Genomic DNA, 22,119 nt, shown 5'->3' on the forward strand with positions numbered 1-22,119 from the left:
GACATTTAACATTATTTTACATTAGTTTGAGGTGCTCAGCATAGTGGTTAGACATTTACATATAATTTATGAAGTAATTCCCCCATACTCATAAGTCTAGTACTAACCTGACATTATACATAGTTATTACAATATTATTCATTATATTCCACATGCTGTACTCTACATCTCTGTGATTATATTGTACTAATTTTTACTTCTTACACCTTTTCCACCCAGCCCCCCAACTTCCTCCCATCTAGCAACCATCAGTTTGTTCTCTGTATCTATGAGTCTGTTTCTATTTTTTGTTTGTTTGTTTTGTTCTTTATATTCCTCATATAAGTAAGATCGTAAGGTATTTGTCTTTCTCTGTCTAACATGTTTCACTTAGCATAATACCCTCTGGGTCCATCTATGTTGTTGCAAATGGTAAGGTTTCATTTTTTATTGCTAAGTTATATTCCATTGTAGATACTATATAGCACATCTTTATCTAGTTATCTATTGATGGGCACTTAGGTTGCTTCCATTTCCTGGCTATTCTAAATCGCACTGTAGTGAACATAGGGGTGCATATATCTTTTCAAATTAGTGTGTAGGATTTTTTCAGGTAAATACCTAGAGTGGAATTGCTGGATCATGCGGTAGTTCTACTAGTTTTTGAGGAAACTTCAAACTGTTTATCATAGTGGCTGCTGCAATTACACCAACAGTGCGTGAGGGTTCCCTTTTCTTCACATCTTGCCAACACTTGTTTTTCAATTTATTGATGATAGCTATTCTGACAGGTATGAGATGATATCTCATTATGGTTTTAATTTGTATTTCTCTGAAGATTAGTAATGTTGAGCATCTTCTCATATGTCTATTGGCCATCTGTATGTCCTCTTTGGAGAAATGTCTACTAAGGTCCTCTGCCCATTTTTTAATTGGATTTTTTTTCTGGTCTTGAGTTATATGAGTTCTTTATAAGTTTTGGATATTAACGCCTTATCAGATGTATCGCTGGTGAATATCATCTCTCATTCAGTAGATTGTCTTTTCATTTTGTTGATGGTTTCCTTTGCTGTACAAAAACTTTTTAGTTTGATCTAGTACTGTTTGTTTATTTTTTCTTTTGTTTCCCTTGCATGAGGAGATATATTGGAAAAAATATATTACTAAGAACAATGTCAGAGAGTTTATTGCCTATGTTTTCTTCTAAGAGTTTTATTGTTTCAGATCTTACATTTAAGTTTTTAGTCTATTTTGAGTTTATTCTTGTGTATGGAGGAAGAAAGTAGTCTAGTTTCATTTTTTTGCATGTATTTATCCAGTTTTCCCAATATCATTTATTGAATAGACTGTCTTTACCCCATTGTATGTTCTTGCCTCCTTTGTCATAGAATAAATGACCATATAGGCATATTTCTGGGCTCTCTATTCTGTTCCATTGATCTATGTGTTTGTTTTTATGCCACTACCATGCTCTTTTGATTTACGCTGGGGCTTTTTAAAGCTCCCCAGTTGATTCCAATATGCAGACAAAGTGAAGAACCACTGTTTAAAAAACTCTTAATTAAATCAGGCCATCCCACATACCTCAGTTTCTATTTGTAGTCAAACTCCTGTTGAGCAGAGTGATGGCCTTATAATAATGATCAAAAAGCGTAACATCGTGGTTATATTTTATGGAGGCTTTCTACAGTATCAGGCACAGTACTGTGGGCTGTACCTACTTTATCTCAGTTCATCCTCTCAGGAACCCAATGAGATCGTGATTATCTGCATGTAACTGAATGTTTAAAAATTGAGGCTCAGAGAAATTAAATGATTTACACAAGGCCACCCAGCTAATAAAAGGTGGTGCTTGGCTTTCAACATAGTTGCATTTATTCCATCTGAAATTCCAGACAGAAAACACTATCTGGTCTGAAATCATGTGCAAGAGAAACACATAATTAGTGCTTAACAAATAGCAGGAATTGCTGGCAGGTAAAAACAGAAGCCTCATCTTTTTGAAAAGAAAGTAACTTGTTTTTCATGAGAAACCGTGTGCTAGAGCAAGTCCTATTACCCATCAACGAATACCCAGAAGGCTCACTGGGGCATGTGTATCTACTTGAGTGCCGATTTAGGAGGTAACCATGATAAATAATCAGCATTGAGTATACAGCAGCAAATATTAATCAATGTTTTCCATAATGCCTCCTAAGAGACTTTGTTACTAGTTTTCTAAATACTTAGATTTCAGAAAGGGAGGGCTAATCAATATTACAAAAAGACCATGCAATCAATGTGTCTTTGTCTTTATGTAAGTGCTGAACAGATATACATTAAATCCTGCCTAGTGATCTGGAAAATAATATGATTCTCATTTGGTAGGGTAGGTTCCGGAGAAGCAAGAACAGATACAGTTTGTCTATATCAATGTCCATTTTTATTGCCCCATTCTTTTGTTGTCTTTACTCTCTACTTCCCCTACTCCTATTGATTTTCTTTGAAAGTTCTACTTTTACTTTAGTTGCATTTTAAACCGTTTTACCTCTCTTATCTCAGACTTCATTCAAAGAGAAATGGTATATGTGTTAGAGGTGTTCTCCTTATTGGACAAAGTTTATAAACCTGGATTCAAGGTTATTCTTCATTCTGAAAATTGTATCATAACCATGATCACTATTATGAGTTAGGGACCAAATTGAGTTTATCCTTTTAATGGCCAGTGATTCCAAAGAAAAGAAAATAGGGGATATTTTATTTTCTATCTGTGATCTTTGTGTAATCCTAGAACATCAGGTCAGTTGCTCTGGCAGGACCTGAAGAGTAGGCGTGATACATCTTCGAAGAAATTTCCCTGTTATGAGGCTAAAGCCTGGATGTCAGAGTCTGTGGTGGGATAAGTCACAGGTTATGACCATAAGACTGCTGGTCAAACAGGCCAGGGATGATGAATTCAGAGATGGGCACTTGACTGATATGAAAGTGATCTGGTTGGCCTGGTTCTTAGTCATAGATGAGAATGGAGGAACTTATAACAAGCCAATTGCATGTTATTATTCCTGATCAGCTGGCCTCCAACTGTCAAAACTCTGCCAGAAGAGCATGCATTGTCTCAGTTTACATATTAAGGGTTCTTTCAAACAGATCTACATATGTGTGACTTTGCAAAAATCCTTGAATAATGTAGAGAAAAAAAACTAATTCAAGATGCATTGCAATCTGAACCTTCATACAAAGGACTGATGTATTACGGGAAATGATGGTTAAGTATATGAATCAGGCTGCTGATGAAAAATTCAGTTATTTTCAGAAGAAGCTGTGTGAGGGTATAAAGAGCTCCATACCAAGGATCATAGGTCTACAGATGTCATTAGCTGGGTAGCCCAGTCAGGTCACTTAACCTGCCTGAGCAATAGTCATCTGATTTGAAGGCGCTCCTCACAATCTGCTGTCAGTAGATTATTTTACAAAGGAACAAAGGAGGAAAATGCTTTACAATCTTATACAAATGTAAAACAGTACTTTTTCATTGTTAACTAATGAAACTCACAATGTGATAATGTTTCCATGAAAAGTAGTATCAGCACTATCATAAGATAGAACAATGTTAACCTAGTGAGCTAATCCAAGAAAGCCACTCATGAATGCAAAAGACTAAGTATTAAATTCTGAACCTCTGAAAATGGGTGTAACCTTTTTTCTCTCTCCTCTTTGAGAAGTACTGTCCATATTGGGAAACACTGACTGGGAAGGAAGGAAGGAAGTCAGTTCTGGATTTACTCTACCTCTACCTTTAATTGATGTGGTGTCTGTGAGTCCGTCCCAGAATTTACAGGACCCTCTGAGTCATACCCATAAAGCCAAGATGTCAGGTAGATGAGCCGTGTGGCTTGTTTTTACTTCCCAGGTTGGATTGGACCCACAGTGCTGTCAGGTGGTAAACTTGCACAGCAACACCAGATGTCCCACTCATTTTATCACTCTAGTCTTCCAAAATATTTGTATAAAAATGCTAGGAAAATCTTATTAGGATATTTTGATGAAGGTCCTCTTCAATTCTGCACAAACACAATGATAGTTTCATTAAACTCACATGTTAAAAATTTCCTTTGTTTTCTAGACATTTGATAAAGAAGCAACATTCACTAAATATCTGGAGAAAAATATAAATATTTAAGGATAATGTTTGAGGCTATTTCCTTAAACAACATGGCAGTCTTTCATTCAGGAACCTTGTTGTTTTGTAACATATTATCTTTCACATGCCAGCTCCATGTGGATACAAAATGCTCTGCAGGAATTGGGAGTTTTAAATGACAGCCTTAGTCAGGCAAATGATATGTATTTTTCACTTCACCTTCTCTTGACTCTAACATTAGCCACACAAAGGGAACAATAATGCTCACCTCATATGTTTCCTCTAGTTCAGGCAATTTTTATTTATTGAATTTCCAGTAATAATATGTTTGAGATGGGCAGATTTTCACATAAACGTCTTCCCAGGGGCTCCTGCAGCACATGTGGCCAGAACATTTCAGTTTTAAATCTAAACACTGTATAAAGTGAGATAATTATAATCCAAGAGAAAAGCAATTACGTTTTCTTGACTGTTTTCATATATACAAGCTAGACTCAATGTTTCTCCAAGCATGCTCTATGGACCCCCAGTATCAGAAATTGGAGAAATGGTAGTTAAAAATTCAGATGTCTGGGCTTTATCTCAGATTCAAAATCAAAATGCCTGAGAATTAGACTAGAAAACAGAATTTTAAACAACTCCCAGGTAGCTTATAGACCAATAATATTGCTGAAAGAACAAGGATAAGAAGTAAAGATTATGGGTGGATTGAATATGTGAATGCAAAAAAAACCCCAGCAAAATCATGAAAGAGAAAAACCTAGGGAACCTCTGGCCAGCTCCATGGCTACTTCGGAGTGCCTAGCTAACTGCCCTCACCCTTTTCTGTGAAATGGGCAGCCACATCTAGAGATAGGCAATGCTTTTTGCCTCTTAAACACTGCCTGAGTGGCTGTCAGGCATTTTGCAGCGTGTTCCAGCTGCTGGTCACCAAGATTCTTATGACTCGCATGTGAAGTGACTGTTACTCTTACTCCTATTTTATATGTGAGAGAACAGAAGATGAGAGAAGTAAAGTGACTTGCTAAAATTTGCAGCTGTTAGTACCAGAGCAGAAACCAAACCATTGTTCTATGACCAGATCTTGTTTTATAGAATTCGAACATATTTTGGGATTAAATGTAAGACTTAACTCTTTGTGGGGTATCACATATTCAAATTGTATTTTGTTGCAGAATTTTAAATAAGTTCTGTTTATCGATCCCAATCTCCTTCCCAAACATGAGATTTAGGTTTTCAGATTGTTGGTGGTAGATATATTTTGGGAGGAAAGATGATGCTGAGAACCTGGTCCAGCAGCCCAAGTATCCATAGTCTGGTATCAGAAGGAGGTCTGAATTATATGCTTGGATACAAATGCAATATGACTCTCCAGAAATTATCTCTATGAGAACTTGGTAGAAATGTAAAATCCAGGAGTGATAAAGTTCTATGATTTCTGTGATCATTCTTTTTTTTTAATTGAAGTTTATCGGGGAGACAATGGTCAGTAAAGTTACATAGGTTTCAAGTGTACAATTCTGTAATACATTATCTATATATCACATTGTGTGTTCACCACCCAGTCAGTTCTCCTTCCATCACCATATATTTGACGCCGTTTACCCTCATCTACGACCCCATTCCCCCCTTACTCTCTGGTAACCACTAAAGTATTGTCTGTGTCTGAGTTTTTGTTTCTTTATGTTTGTCTTGTTCCTTTGTTGTTTTCAGTTTTATATCTTATATATCAGTGAAATCATATGGTTCTCGACTTTTTCTGTCTGACTTATTTCGCTTAGCATAGATGATTGGATAAAGAGGATGTGGTATACATACAGAATGGACTACTATGCTGCCATAAGAAAAAGATGAATAGTGCTATTTGCAACAGCATGGATGGATCTTGAGATTATTATGCTAAGCGAAGTAAGTCAGACAGAAAAAGTTGTGCTCATTCTTAATTGAAAAAAATGGAGGTAGACATTTTTATATTTAGGTTGTAAGTGACGGAAACTGAGTTCAAAGAGATGTAAGTAAAAAGGCAGTTTCATTAGCTCAAATTACTTAACTGTGTCTGATTAATTGACTTCAGATATGGCAGGTTCCAGGAACTCACAGGCTGGAATCAGAAATCTGTTATATTTCTTTGTTCTAGTTTCCTTTGCTTCATCTCCAGACAGGTTCTCCCTGTAATGTGAGGAAAGGCATGCCAGCAAGTCAGACTGATAACCTCCCACTTGTCAAATTGAAGAAAGAGAAAAATTGCTCATGCTCATTATTCCTAGGAAAATCCCCAGGCCTAACTTGCCAGGAGGAAGGTAATATGCAGATTAACCAGGCTTAGATCAGGTGTCTATCCTCACTGTGGTGGGGACATCCTAGATCACCCTCACTGAGAAAGGGACAGAGGAGTGTTTGAGGCTGGAGGGGCAGACATCCCAGATGACCGCTGCCGGCTGCTACAGCCTCTGGCCTGGAGCCAGTACTTGTTCAATATTAACTTACTATCAGTGCCATCTTTAATGTTATCACCATTATTATACTAAAAACACAACTCCATTAGAATTCTGCTTATGATTTTCTTGTAGAAATATTTTAATAAAACGGTGGAAAGGAAAGGTGTGATTATTGGTTTATAAATGAGGATTACACTTTGAACATAATAAGATCTGTTATCATTAGACATGTATTATTAGGTTTTAAGTCAATTTTGCCTTTTTAAACCTGATTTTTCTGTCTAGACAGGGATGAAGGTGATGTCTGGGTTCTCTATATCCTCCCAACCCATGGAGAGATTCTAAAAAAATATTTTCTATAAAATAAATGCTCGTAAATGAAGTGTTGTGTGTATGCCAGGTTGATGGAGAAATAAGAGAAAATGTGAATGCTTGAAACCTCAATATTAAAGGATTTGCCTTAGATCATTTATTTAGCTATTGTGTATTGTGCTTATTCTAGAAGGCAACAGTAAGCTAGGACTGCCACTGAGACTTCCCACATACACTCATTCCTGCTAAATCATGCAAAACCTAAAGTGAAAATGTGGGCATCCTGACACCCAGACCGCTGTTCCTTTTCCCAGATCACACTGCCATGGAGAACAAAATTTGGAGACTATTTCATGTTAATGAAAATCTCTACATTCCCTAGAGAGGCTAGCTCTGTTTATAGCCCTCTCTGACAGTCTCCCACAGATACAGTTCCTCTCATAATCTCCTTGAGAAATTAGTTGCAGTTGACTTCTGTGTTTGTTTCTTTCATCAGGGAACTAATACAGAGAATTAGTCAACAAATGTGTTGTTGCTGAGCTATTGATTCTCTGACTGCCAGATGGAGAACATGTCAGGCAGTGCACCCAGTAGAAACTGAGTACGAAGGAGGGCAGATAAAAGGCCTTGATTCTGACAGCAGCGTCTTAAAGAGCATTATCAGTTATTGAAAATTTGTCTGCAAAATAGTACATGCTGTAAAATAATTCATAAGCTGTAAATGTTGCCCTCACGTTATCCTATACTTGGAATATTAATAATATCTAAAGGCATGTACCTGACTCTGTGCTAAGTGTCTTCCACTTAGCACAGAGTTTCATTTATTTATCCCCACAGCAATCCTATGCACTAGATGCAATATTCATCCTAGGAACTGAACACCACTTTGCAGATGAGGAGATTCATACACAGAGGGAGAGAGGCTGTTTAATTTATTTAAGATCTCCTTTATAGGTATATAGTGGAATTGGGGATCAAACCCAGGAAGTTTATGTCCATAGCCTGACCTCATAAACCATCGTACAGCCTGCCCCCTTCCAGGAGAAATGGGACGTTTCTGTGTGGCATCAGTTCTGCAGACTTGGTTGCATGCAATATTTTAAGTTTTCTTATAAAGTGTCAACATGTCTTACACTTACAAAGGCAGAAAAAGGCAAAATGGTGGATACTTTAAATAGACTCATATTTAAAGAAACATATATGGCCATGACGATATTTATCTTCAACAATTGTATCTTTTCTAGACTGTTGTAGAAAATTCTGAGCAACTTTGGTTCAGGTTTAATTTAGGAAGAAGGTGGGTGACTTCATAAAACTACTCAATTGTCTCATTATTTATTCAGCAACTATTTCGAAAGCATCTACTATATTATATGTAAATCACGGTCATGACAGAAACACAAGAATCCTTAAGTTCAGTGGCTGCCCTTAAGAAACTCAAAGTCAATAAGAGAGTGATGTGGGCTGCATCTGTACCTCTTAAAGATACACGCAAGGACACAGTGGGACATGTGTACTCTTCCTGGGCATACCAAAGGGGTCATGTTTGCCATACCTTGACATCTGAATACGTTACTCTCAAAGGAAAAAGGAAATTGCTGAGTGAGGGAGAAGTTAATACAGAAGAAGGTGTCCGTGACTTTTATTTGTTCATTTATTTTCATACGATGGTAATATCAGCAGATGGATGATGGGTGACCATGGGTTTATCTTCTATCAGCGAAAATGAGAAGTGTCTCAGAGGTGTGAAGCAGGAGACACAGATAATGGATTATCTCCCCGCCACCTCCTTGTTTTTCCCTTTCTTTAGTCTCCTAAAAGCAGACAATACAGAGCTAGAGATGGGTAAAATTGAGGCTAGGAGTTTGTGTTGTCTATTAATACCCTATTCTAGAAAGCTTCTATTGAGAGAAAATAAATTCCTTCCCACCTTGTGGCAGACAAAAACCAGTGAAAATAAGGGTATGTGTAACTAATATGTAACTAATGCGACAGTACTAAGCAGGAATCCATTTACCTTATTCTTTCCCTGACTAAATACATAAATGTGTTCATATCAGTTGAAGGGTTCTTCGACCTGTCTGTCATATGATGGTATTTGCAACTGGCTACCTGCTCCTTATCTGGTCTCCCAACTTAACGAAAGGCCCCTGGATATGGCAAAAACAGCAAGGAACTGGTCACTATGTCTCCTTTTTCATTATTTTACTCCTGCCCTCAATACCTTGACATTCTCCAGAATTCTGCAAAGCTCTTCTGTCTAGATCCTTGTACATTCATTGCTGCTCCTAAAAACCGCTCAACTGATAACTGATGTGTGTCGCTGGAGCCTTTAAAGTCAGCAGCTGACCAGTTGTCTATCCTCTCATCCTACATTTAACATCACCTCTTGGTTCAGGTGATTGTCATTGGAAAGAAATTCATTTTTAGACAGGATGCATACGAGTATATGGTTTGAGCCTTGTTATATATGACAGGTCTTTGCTGCTCATTCCTTGTATAAGGATTGTTCAGACCTCTAACTTAGATCACATCTTCTTACTACCAAGACCCATGGCTGATTAGCCATTTTCTCAAATAAGATTTCTGATCCCTGCAGCCTGAATTTCTAGACTTTGCTGACAATTACAGTCATCATGCTACTACCATTGATGTTGTTACCAGACTTGACCTCTTCTCTGCTTTGACACAATTGCACTGGATAGCTCCATATTCCTGCAACGCAATCTACATCCTTCTTGGAAGTGTTTCATCCAATATGGGATTTTGAAAACCTTGGAATGATTCCACGTGAAAACAATGAGACAATTAGTTGTAAATTTGTCACACATAGTGGATGATTAAAAAATGTTTGTTTAATGAGTGAGGGATTAATAAGTGCATGAGTAAATGGAACTAGTAGCAAATACTGAACTAAATTCAACAACAAAGAACAAATCAAATAAAAAATGTTGAAAAAAGAGAAAAGAAAATGAAAAAAGCAAACAAAAATGCCATAAAAATTCTGGAGTAAACAGTAACGGTTATATTGATAAACCTATAATGGTAAATTCATATAGGTGTGAAATGTTGATGTTACATTTTCTAGTGTTAGTTAGGCTAATGTTAGATTTGGAGTGATTTTTAAAAACTGTTCTCCAGGAGATTCTTATGGTGCAAAAGTGAGACTTTTTTGTTGAGGTATAATTGACATATAACATTATATTAGTTTCAGGCATACAAAATGATTTGATATTTGTGTATATGATCACCACTGTAAGTCTAGTTAGCATCTGTCAACATATATAGTTACAAATTATTATTTCTTTTAGTGAAAAATTTTAAGATCTACTTTTTTAGCAACTTTCAAATATTCAATATACTATTATTAACTGTAGTCACCATACTGTACATTATATCCCCATGACTTATTTATTTTATAGCTAGACATTTGTACCTTTTGACCACCTTCACCCTTCTTGCCCATGCCCCAATCCCTGCCTGTGGAAACCACCAATCTGTTCTTTGTATCTGGGAGCTTCTTTTATCTTTTATTTGTTTATTTAATTTTAGATTCCACATATAAGCGAGACAATACATAATTTGTCTTTCTCTGACTTATTTCATTTAGCATAACGGCCTCATTGTCTACCCATGTTGTTGCAAATGGCAAGATCTCATTTTTTATGGCTGAATAGTATTCCATTGTATTTATATACGACATAGTTTTAGTCTAGTCATCCACTGATGGACACTTAATATTGTTTCCATATTGTAAATAATGCTGCAATGAATGTGGGGGTACATATAGCTTTTCTAGTTAGTGTTTTCATTTTCTTTAGATAAATACCCAGAAGTGGAATTCCTGGACTATATGGTAGTTCTATTCTTAATTGAGGCCCCTCCATATTGTTTTTCATAGTGGCTGCACCAATTTATAGTACAAAAGGGTTTCCGTTTCTCCACATGCTTGCCAACATTTGTTATCTCTTCTTTTTTTTATTATTTTATAAAAACCATTCTAATACGTGTGAAGAACTATTAATTTGTGGTTTTGATTGGCATTTCCCTGATGATTAGTGATATTGAGCATCTTTTCATGTAGCTGTTGGCCATCTCTATTTCTTCTTTGCAAAAATATCTATCCAGATTTCTGCCAATTTTTTAATCAAATTGGTTTTTCTGTTGTTGTTATTGAGTTGTATGCGTTCTTTGTTGTATTTTGGATATTAATTCTTTATCAGATATAGGATTTACAAATATTTCTTTCCCGTTCAGTAGATTGCCTTTTATTTTGTTAATGGTTTCATTTGCTGTGCAGCTTTTTAATTTGATGTAGTCCCTTTTGTGACACTGTTGATAAATCTATAATAGTAAATTCATCTGGTTGTGAAAACTTGGTGTTACATTTTCTAATATTATTGTTTGGCTAATGTTAGGTTCTTCGTAATTTTTGTTTTGCTTTGCTAGTGGCTTTCAAAACAGCATACATATATTTATGATGTTTGAAGAGTTGTATATTACAGTGACTTAATGGGAATTTTATAGAGATCTTTAGAGCTGTGTCAATTCTTGGTGATATCATTGAAGTTGTGAAGACTCAGCAAGGAAGCAAATGAAAGGGATAGTAGCTGCCTAAATGCCTCTAGAACAGCAGGAGAGAAGACATAGGATTTGCAATGAGAAAGAAAAAAGAGAAAAATCATTAGGGAATTTACATTTATTTTTCAGCTTCAAAGGAAATTAACATGTGATAATGACAGAAAGTTAAGGATATATGTGAGTGATGCTTACTCCTTGGAAAATGTATTCTACAATTCATTAGTGGATTACACACTAAGGTTGAGATATCGGTGTTTCATATAGCTATTTCCCCATTTGAGATGGTTAATATATATATATATATTCTCCATATATATAAAATAATCCTACACAAACATGTATCCTCTAAACTGGGAATCAGGAGTTCTGAGTAATCCTGTCCATCTTCTACTCTCAACTCAATGAATAATCTTGAGAAAACCAACTCAGTATTGCTTTTCTAGTTAAAATCCAAATTCTTTAACATGATGTATTAGTTGTGCATTGTCTGGTGCATCCAGTCATAGAATTAAAAAGTGGTTTCCAGACGTGCCATGTTCTCTTATGCAACAATGTTTTTTAACATGATGTGTATGTGTGTGTGTGTGTGTGTGTGTGTGTGTACTTTTTAGTTTTGTTTGTTTACCTGAAACAGCCTTTCCTCATATCCTCATCTATCTCTTTAATTCCTTCTTGTCTTCAAAGGCAACATGGGTATCATCAATTTGTTTGGTGCTGTACTCCTCATCCTGTAGTTGTAGCCTTTCAAGATTCTAGTTCCATTTAGTAAAGATAGAGCTGGTCTCTTGGGAGACTTTATTGATGTTGAGAAGTATCCTTGCCTCATGAAGGACAGGTAATATGTTGTCCCAGGCCTCACTCAAATAAGGTATTGATAAAGAGATTATAAATAATATCTTGCCCATTACTCGTATGTCATGCCCATTCACCTTCCATTACCATGACAACCTGCCTCCCAGGATGAGTAGCTGATATTTGACAAAAGAGACAGAAGGGGTGGACTCTGGTAATTGCCTTTTTCTATTATTTCTGACTGCTAATGAAGTCGTATCCAACAATCTTAGTATTAACTCATTGCCACCACCACTCACACCAAAAACACTGAAAAGTTTCTACAGGTAAGAGAAGGTTTGATTTTTTGTTTTGTTTTTTTCTTTGTTTTAATCCATTGAGACTGTGAGATTTTATATTACCGCAACCTAATCTAGCCTGTGCTAGAATGATACAGCAGAAACTCAAGGGGTGAAGTCCATACCTTTGCACTTATAAAAGCTCACAGCAAATTTACAAACAAGACCACTAAGGTTTTCAGAGGCCCTGTGGCTTTCCCACAGATGAATACCTACCTCATCATGGCATAGAGTGAAGGAAAAAAATATTCTCTTCATTGTTTACACCCATATTTGACATTGGAACATAAAAGTCTTAATGAACAGAACAGCTTTTCTTTATCCAATCAGAGAGACCTGCAAGTTGATATTTAAAGAACAAGAACTCACCTACCATTTAGGATAAGAGAAAAAAGGGATTTAAGAAAACCAGTAGATGTTAACTTTGGTTGCACATTAGAATTATCTGGAAAGTTTTAAAAAATGCTAATGCCCTGGTACACATTACCAACCGTTCTAATTGTCTTGACCAATGCTATGACATATTCCACAATTATTGAATGTACTCTGTAGGTCATATAGCAGATTATACAAGCTCTCTGAGCCTTGGTTTCGTAATTGGTAAAATATTGATTCGGTTCAGTACATACTTCAGTTTGGATTTAGTTTCATCAATCAGAGTGAACATTAAGGTTTTGGAGAGCAGGGACAATGGCTTACACAGCACTGTATCTCCATTACCTAGCCCAGTGGGGACATTCAGTAAACATGCATCAAACAGATGAACCAATGAAACAAGGAATATCTAACATCACTGGACAGTTATTTAAAATAATATCAGGATAGAACTGTCATATTTACTAGAAAGAAGTGAATCTAATCATCAGAGATAATTGAAACCAATGCATAGTTAAAGCTGCCTTCCAGCATCTTGTTGGAGACTTGCTCAAAGATGACACCTGTTTTGCATTTCATGACTTAAGAATGAAATAGACATTGTAGCAGTATTTCAAGAATGATACAAGTGTTTGTTAGCATACATAAACTCTGATAAAATGGATGGTAGACTCCAGAATTAACTGAAAACTGAACTCAAAAGGTGACCAATAGGTATTTTACTTTTAAAAAGATGGGAATAAGAGAGCTAATATTTGAAATGTAGAAATGCCCAGAGCACCAAAGAACTTAAAATTTTTTGTAGGCTTTATGCTTTCATAATTTGAGGAAAGTAAACAGGTCAGATAGACAAAGCCCCACCTACACAAGAATGAGAAACTTACTTGTTCTACTTTAAAAAAGTAAGAAAAACGTTTTTTGACCCACCAATGTAGAGAACTGATAGATATGGAATCTGACATAGAAAAAAATCCGGAATGTAGAAAATCATTAGGAACAATAAGTCTCAGATATGAATTTTTAGACAAGTTGGGTTTGAATTCTAACCTTATCATTTACTACCAGAATGATAATGCATTTCATTCCTAATTTTTAAAATTGAAAACACAGCAAACATTGATATATATTATCATATTTGATCATCATAGTATGTTAACATGTCTATTTAAGTGCCTTAAATATTCTCAGTTATGAAAACCTTTTAGTTATTTGGATATTTTCTCTTATCCTAAATTTTTTTCAACCATTGCAAGATTTGCAAGTATCTGTTTTTCTCATAAGAAGATAATTTTTGACAATATAAAGAACATTTCAAAGATTAGAGCTGCTCAATAAGTAAAGAACTATTTTAGGTTATATTAACCTCATACTTCTAATACTTGAAGTATTCAAGCAAAGTTGAAATAAAAAGTATTCTTACATCACTAATGATAAGCCCTATGATACTAGTAATGAAATTTGCAGTACTGATTTACAGACCATGAAATATTTTCCATACTTTTTTTATTACATGCCAAATGGAGTGGAGGGGTCAGCTTAAGTGAATTATGAAATTGTTTCCCATAATAACAAGTTTGAATGTAGGCTCCAACCACACTTAAATTTTTAATAACTAGGTCACATTATACAAGGTACATAAATTAGAATGTCTATAAAACAGAGGCAAGCAAACGTTTTATGTACAGTCATAGTAAATATGACTTTGTGGGCCAAAAGTTTGCAAGTACTCAATTCTGCCATGGTAAGGTGCAGGTAGTTATAGCAAATGGTTGTGGCTATGTTTTAATAAAACTTTATTTACAGAAACAGGCAGTCAGCATGATTTGATTGTTGATTGTTACTATAAACCTGTGTGTTCCTGACATCTAACTTAGGGTTTTTGTCAGATATTGTAGCTTAGGGAAAGGAGAGTTGAATTTGGAATTGGAGACCTCACGTCCTGGGCCACATAGCTAATAGAGCAGGAGACACAACACTTCTGAGCCTTAGTTTTCTTCATGTTAAAAATTAAAAAAAATATTAAAAAAATTCTGCCTCAAAGTTGTTGCAGAGATCAAATGGATAGTGCAAATGATAGAGAAAAAAATTACAAAGGGCAAGGTGCTATATAAATCTACATTTATTTGGTGGCCAAGGTAGCTATGGTGGTTGTTTTAGGGGAGAAGAAAACATGGCGAAGAACCGCTCTGATCTTTCTTTATGTATAAGGAGAAAAGAGGAGAGAAGAACCTCATTCTGATCTCACTTACCCCTGTAATGTCTGTCCTTGAGAGAAGGAGGCCTTTGAGGAAAATGTTTAGCAAAAGAAATCCTTCCTGTAAATAATCTACTTCACATAATTCCTAGATGTGTCAACCCATAAGAGAACTGGAATTAAAAAAAAAAAAAAAAAGGAAAAAGGATGTAGAAATTAGAGAAATCAATAAGAAAAATAAAGTTGGCGTATCAGAGTAGATATTATCTATAATGAAAGCAATCAGTCATTATACTTCAAAACTCAGTTTTACATCCAAAAAACAAACTGGTTGATTAAATTTAAGGGGGGATGTCTCTGTGTCATTAATCCTCTTCAGTATATTAGTTCATCTGTTACAACTCTCTTAAAATTTCAATGAGATATTTAGATATACATAGATACAGATATATATCCTGTATTTTTAATTTTCTCTTATAAAAGGTACTTTGAAAAATAAAAAGCAACTTTCCAATGACCCAAGGGTTGGTGAATGAGCATATGAGCTTTAAATTAAATCTGACTGAACAAACAACTGAACTTCCTTCTGTTGCTAAAGCCAAATGGGTTAGTTCTATCTGCCGATAGACTGCTTTCATCAGGTATTATGATTGCTGTTTGGCTGAAGAGAAAAAGAGCTAAATATATAACTTATGAAGATATTCTAGGCACAGATGTTGAGATTCCAACTTGAGAAATGAATAAAGGGCAGACAGCCAACAGAATAGGCCATGGAGTCAAGTGGAATCAAGTATAACAGATAATTCACTATGAAACACTTGAAGAGAAAAACACTCAAAATATTTGTTGTTTCTTAATCAAATCTAATTTAGGTTTGAATCCCTAATTCCCATAGATGGCACAAGTTTAGTAGCAGTTTTTTTTTCCAATGTCATTCAGCTGACATTTATTTAGACCATTATGATATTGTTCCATGATATTCAAGTATTCATTTTATCAAAGAAAATCATTAGTAATGAAAAAGAAATATAGCCTCGGTTATAATAAGAAAGTATTATATTCATACATAATTATAATAAGACACCACATAGTGATTAAGAGCTCAGAATTTGATATTTGAATTCCAATCTCCCCCGTGGTACATTTACTAGCTTTACAATGTTGGAAAGGTTTTTAACTTCCCTAGGACTCTACTTTCTCTATATATAAATAATATAAATCACAGAAATTTGATGGCACATCGTAATTTCTTACAATATATCAGATAGCCTTTCAATTTTTACTTAATCTCCAGGTGACATTTCATCAAAAATTAAAATAGATATATTTGTATCTATTATTATCTTTAAGAAATCTAAGGAAAGCAAATACATTTATGGTACCTCTGTTCAGACAAATATAAGCAGAAGTAGAACAAGTTTTCTGGTGCTATTTCTTTATTTGGAAAGTGCTAACCCAGCGCAGTGAGAGTGATATAAAAAGGAAAAGAAACCAGAAAAGATGGGAGGCAACACTAAGTAAGGTGTTATTTTCTGGACACTGCATTATAATAACAACATAAAGATAATAATGGAGTTCACTGTTCAATTACACAGGCACAGCTTTACACAGTATGTCTTTGGGTAAGTGGTAAAAAGAGGCCATACCTAAGAGCAGTCCACTGGAGGAGGGAGAGGAGAAGAAAGTTATCTGGTCATTCCCCTCATGTTTCCTGTCTCATGTCAGGTCTCAAACATTGCACCGTGGGGAGGAAACTCCATGTCTCATGGCCAGTCTTTCCTAAACACTCCCCCTCCAAATTATTTTGGTGAAAATTCCAAATATCATCTTCTAGCATCCATAAATGTTTCAGTTGTATATCTAAAAGATAAGGGTTATTTTTATTTTTCCCCTACTTTTCTAAATGCACTTATTTATTTATTTATTTAATGCACTTTTTAAAAGTTACTTTGGATATTTCCAGTTTTGTCATAAAAAAATATTTCATAAACAACAACTACAAAATACGGACAAAATATATGAAATAACTATTTAAAAGCATTGGAAAACAACCAGTGGGAAGGAAAGCACATTTACTCCAGATATTTTGGTGAGTGTTTGCATAGTAGAGTTGAACAGCAGAAGCTTCAGTCATATTGAGTTTGGAGTTCAGGGCTAAGTTGCTGGAAGCAGGGGAAATACTGGAGAGGGAAAAAACAAACAAACAAATGAAAAACATAGAGAAGGTGGACCAAAACCTGTATACAGATTACCATTAAGTCAATATTTTGTTATGAAGTTATATATGTTTGAGAGCAAGACTCTGAGAAATCCAACAACAATATCATCAACAAAGACCCAACGTCTCAGAAGCCAAAGTGCTGAGCAGAGCTTGCAACAGGTGTGCCGTGCTGGGGAAAGAGGTTGGAATTCAAGCCCCACCACAGCACAGAGGCAATGGTAAAAACCCAGGCATTCAGGTCAGATCCTAGATGGGTCACACTCCAAGAGTAGAGACCACAACCTCAGAGGAAGACATCCTATGAGTAAGAGCAAAAGTAACAGAATAGAGCTAACAAGCCCAGCACCAAGCTTTAGTATGACCAAGATAGTCCAATGGCAACATTTTTTCCTGTCAGAAAAAAAACATAATGACTATAGCTGAAGATAGCATAATCCAGAATTTCTATAATTTTATTTTCTGATGCCCTGCATCCAATATAAATATATGAAGCATGCTAGGAAAAGAATAAACAAATGACTGAAAACTGAGAGAAGAAATACATAACAGAACCACATCTACAGGTAAATCAGATGTTGATATTAATGGATGAAATTAAAAATGTCTATGATTGATATAACTAAGGAAATAAACCAACAAATGAAACAGAGGGGATTTTTATATTAACAAAAGCACATTTTAGAATTAAAAAATACAATATTGAAATTGAGATATCAATAGATGGGTTTAGCAGCAGACTGATACCAGCAGATTATGTGTTTAAACTGAAAGTGAGGGAGGCAGAAGATATTCAAACTGAAATAAATAGAAAAATGACAAGGAAAAGAGTGTAAAATGATATCTATATATCTATATCTATCTATATATAAACATATATATGTATATGTACACACATATATACATGCATATGTACACATACATATAAATGAATTTGAATTTACAAAGGAGAGAAGAAAATAGGTTAGGAGCAATATTGAAGAGAGATTAGTAAAAATTTTCCAAAACAGAAACAGATTAAAGACATCAAATCCATTTCAAGATAATCTATGAACTCCAAGCAAATGTAAAGAAAAGTATACTAAAATCTATGCTGGTGCTCGGGAGTAATCTTTATATATATATGTGTGTGTGTGTGTGTGTGTATACATATACATATGTATATATATATATATATATATATACACATATGTATATATATATGTATGTATATGTATGTATATCAATAACAATGGCAAACAAGGCTTTCAATAAATATTTATTTAGTTAATTGCTAAATTAAATTCTTTTTAATTTGTTAAATTGGTAAAAATAGGAGAGAAGAAGAGGGGGATGAGGAGGGAGAGGAAAGAGGAAAAATAGAAGGGGGAAAGTCAGGTCTTTGTGTTCTTCAGCTCTGGAAGTAGAGTAAATCTACTTTGTGATAAAAGTGGAGGTTCGTGGATGCAATGTGGATGGTTTGTCTGAGAAGGGAAGGTAACAGGAGCTATGACTGTAGAGTCAGATAGGCCTCAAGGTGGATCCTTTAAGGCTGGGAGTCCAGATAGAGCTGCTGTCTTGAGAGTAGGAGGGGCCTGTGACCTTCTTATTCATGATGTCCCCTCTTCCCAGGAGCTTCTGCATGTGTCACTGAAGAAGTGAATACCACTTTCAGAGCTGTCTTGTTTTAAGTATACCGTGATGGTTTGGTCAATGAGTATCTATCTCAATGCCTGGTCATAAGAGGCCACTAACAAAAGGGATTTTTTTTTCCTTTGTTCCTTTGGGCTGCATAAGTAAGGGGAACTATTACAACAAAAGGGAGGAGAAAGATGCCATCAAAAGTAATGAAAAGCAATAAGGAATTTCCCTTTATGCTACAATGGCATGTACTCCAGGATATGTTGTTAAATTTAAAAAAAAAAAAAAGTGAAGTTATATGTGTACAGTACAGTACTTTTTGTAAAAGTAAGAGGTGATATAAGGCTTACATTTTATTGGGGGGTAAACAAATATATATATATATATACAATTTATTTATAAATTGTATATATATATACATAAATATATATATATTTATATACAATATATATATATACAATTTATTAGTTGTGTTATAGGAGGAGCTATTCTGAAAAAAATAAAGTAGGAAGTAGGGAGGAAGATAGAGGGATGCTGTGATTTTACATATAGGCACCCAAGAAACCTCTGAGGAAGAGGCATTTGAGCAGACCCCACAGACTGAGTGAGCCAGGTGGATAACAGGGAGAAAAGCGTTTTTGGACTGGGACCTGTTGTGTATGCTTTGGGGCTTTTAAGACTGGATAGGAATGAGCAAACAGTGAAGTGAAAGATGATGTTGGAAGTAGGCATGAATTAGTTCCCGTAGGGCCCTGTGGGCCAGGGTGGGCATTTGCATTTCATTCTAAATGTTTTGGAATCATCCATTTGGGAGGGTTCTGAGCAGAGGAAGGACACGTACTGATTTAAGTTATGAAGAGATCCCTTTGGCCTCTGAGTGGAGAAGAGTCCACAAGGCCTGAGGTGCAAGCAGTGTCCAGGCAGGATGCTGCTGCCAGTTCCACAGGGGACGTGATGCTGGCTCCCGAGTGGGAGGCTATGGTAGGAGTCAAGGTGGAATAGGACTTGGTTTTGAAGATGGAGCTGACACATCCGAAATGCAATGAGAGAAAAGATGAGGGATCAAACAGAACTCCATTTTTTTTCAGGGGGTCAGATATCTGGGTAAATGCAAATCTCTTTTATTGAGATGGGGGCATGAGCAACAGCAGCAAGAATAAGGGAATCAGGGATACCAGAACCCATGCTGAGTTTTTAGTACCATGAATATCATTCCCCAGAGAAAAGTCTAAACTGGGGAGTGTATGGTTTTCGTTGTTTGTTTTGTTTTGAGGTTTTTCTTTTATTGTCTAAAATTACTGCTACAGTAGAACACTTTTTATTGTACTCATGTAACATTTTGAAAATACAGGGCTTCCTCAATTCTACACGATTTTTGAAAATTCGTTAGTTTGCTCATTTTGTTAAAAGGCCTGACAGCCTTTTAAACTTCTCACAATTTCAGTGGTGAGTTTTAAAATAACAAGAAAGTCTCTTCAAAAGCATTTCAATAAACGTTCAGGGCAGGCTTGTATTTATGGAAAATTCCTGTTCTGTTTTTTTAAAAAAGAATCAAAGCATGGATTTAGGGTTTGTTTGTTTTTTTATTTTTCATTTGTTCTGGTTTGTTTTTGGATAACATCAGGAATACTGCATGTTACTGTACTCAGATAAGCTATTTTTGAGTTCAATTTGATATCCCCAAAACAATTAGGAACATTTACAAAGACACAAACTCAGCTCTTTCCCTGCCTTCTAACATGTACATTGACTGTAAAATCCTCACTGTTCTCCAAAATAATTTTATTTTATTTTAACTTGGTTTGAAAACCTATTTTTAAGTCACAACATTCTTATTCTCAGTTCTCTGGAAAGAATGACATTAATATTGTATCAGTCAAGGGAGAGGTATGGTTGTAGTCTGGTAACAAATGACACTAAATTGTGTGACAACACAATAGCCTAATACCCTCCACTAAAAAGCCTGCTGCAGCCCCTAGAACTGCACTTTTCCAGGATGTTTTTCTTTTTTTTTTTCTGTTGTTACTTGGGAATCAAGCATTTTCCGTGTTTTGTTACCTACATCTTAGCAAGTCTCCAATCCTTCTTGTCAGGAGAATAGAGACACTGGAAGGGTCTATTGCACAAGCTATTATTTGCTGTGGTCTGGAAGTGACAAGTGTCTCTTTTGCATAGAACCCATAGTCCACGCAAATCTTAGTGATTCACACAACAGCAACCACTGTTTTGCTCATAATCTTTGATTTGAACAGGACTTGAAGGAATGACTCCTGTTGTCTCCATGTCATATCAGTTCAAGCTGTCTCGAGTGTAGCTACTTATGTGGCTTACAAGCTTGTGTTGGTTCACAGCTAGTGATCGTAGTTTCTCTTCACATGAGCCTTCCCCCATGACTTCTTGGACTTCCTCATAGCATGGCAACTGGGTTCCAAGAGTGAATGTTCCAAAGACAGAAAGTGAATGTCACCATTATTTTAAGACCTGGGTCCAGAAGCTGTCCCTGCATCACTTCTGTATTCCATTAGTCAAAGCAGTCACACAGACCACCCAGATTCAAGTAAAGAGCATAGAGACCCCAATTCATGATGAGCAGAACGTCAAATGTGTGGTCACTATAAATATACATTTCAAGAACAGTTTTCATGTCTCTAAACACAAGGATAATAAGTGTTACATGAGATTGCTCTTGTTTGGTGTGTATTTTTCAACAGTATTCATTATAAAACAGTTTAACAAATTGTTGAATAAACAAAAAGATCTATTCAGTCATGAAAATCACACTTTAATAAATATGTTCTGGAAATACTAAACAGAGACAAACTTTTAGTGGAGTTGGGGCAATGAATTAGGTGGTGTCAGACAAGGTTGGAAAAAGTGGCATTTAACATAGGCTAAACCAGTGTTAGAGATACAAGAAACTACAATCAAGGGGAAAGAATCTCATTTGGAGTGACTAGGTCAATAAAGAAGTTTGAAGAATGCAGCATGAGCTTAAGCCACCCAAAGGCAAGGAGTCAGATCTGACAACAGTTTAAAGCACAAAGACAATGTTGGAGAGAAAACATGGCGATGTATTTTGGAGCGCCCTACATACTAGGCTAAAAAGATTATACTCTATGTATTTGGTTTATTTCATCTATGTAAATTTTAAA

Source organism: Rhinolophus hipposideros, assembly GCF_964194185.1.
Source record: "Rhinolophus hipposideros genome assembly, chromosome: 14".
Classification (NCBI taxonomy): Eukaryota; Metazoa; Chordata; class Mammalia; order Chiroptera; family Rhinolophidae; genus Rhinolophus; species Rhinolophus hipposideros.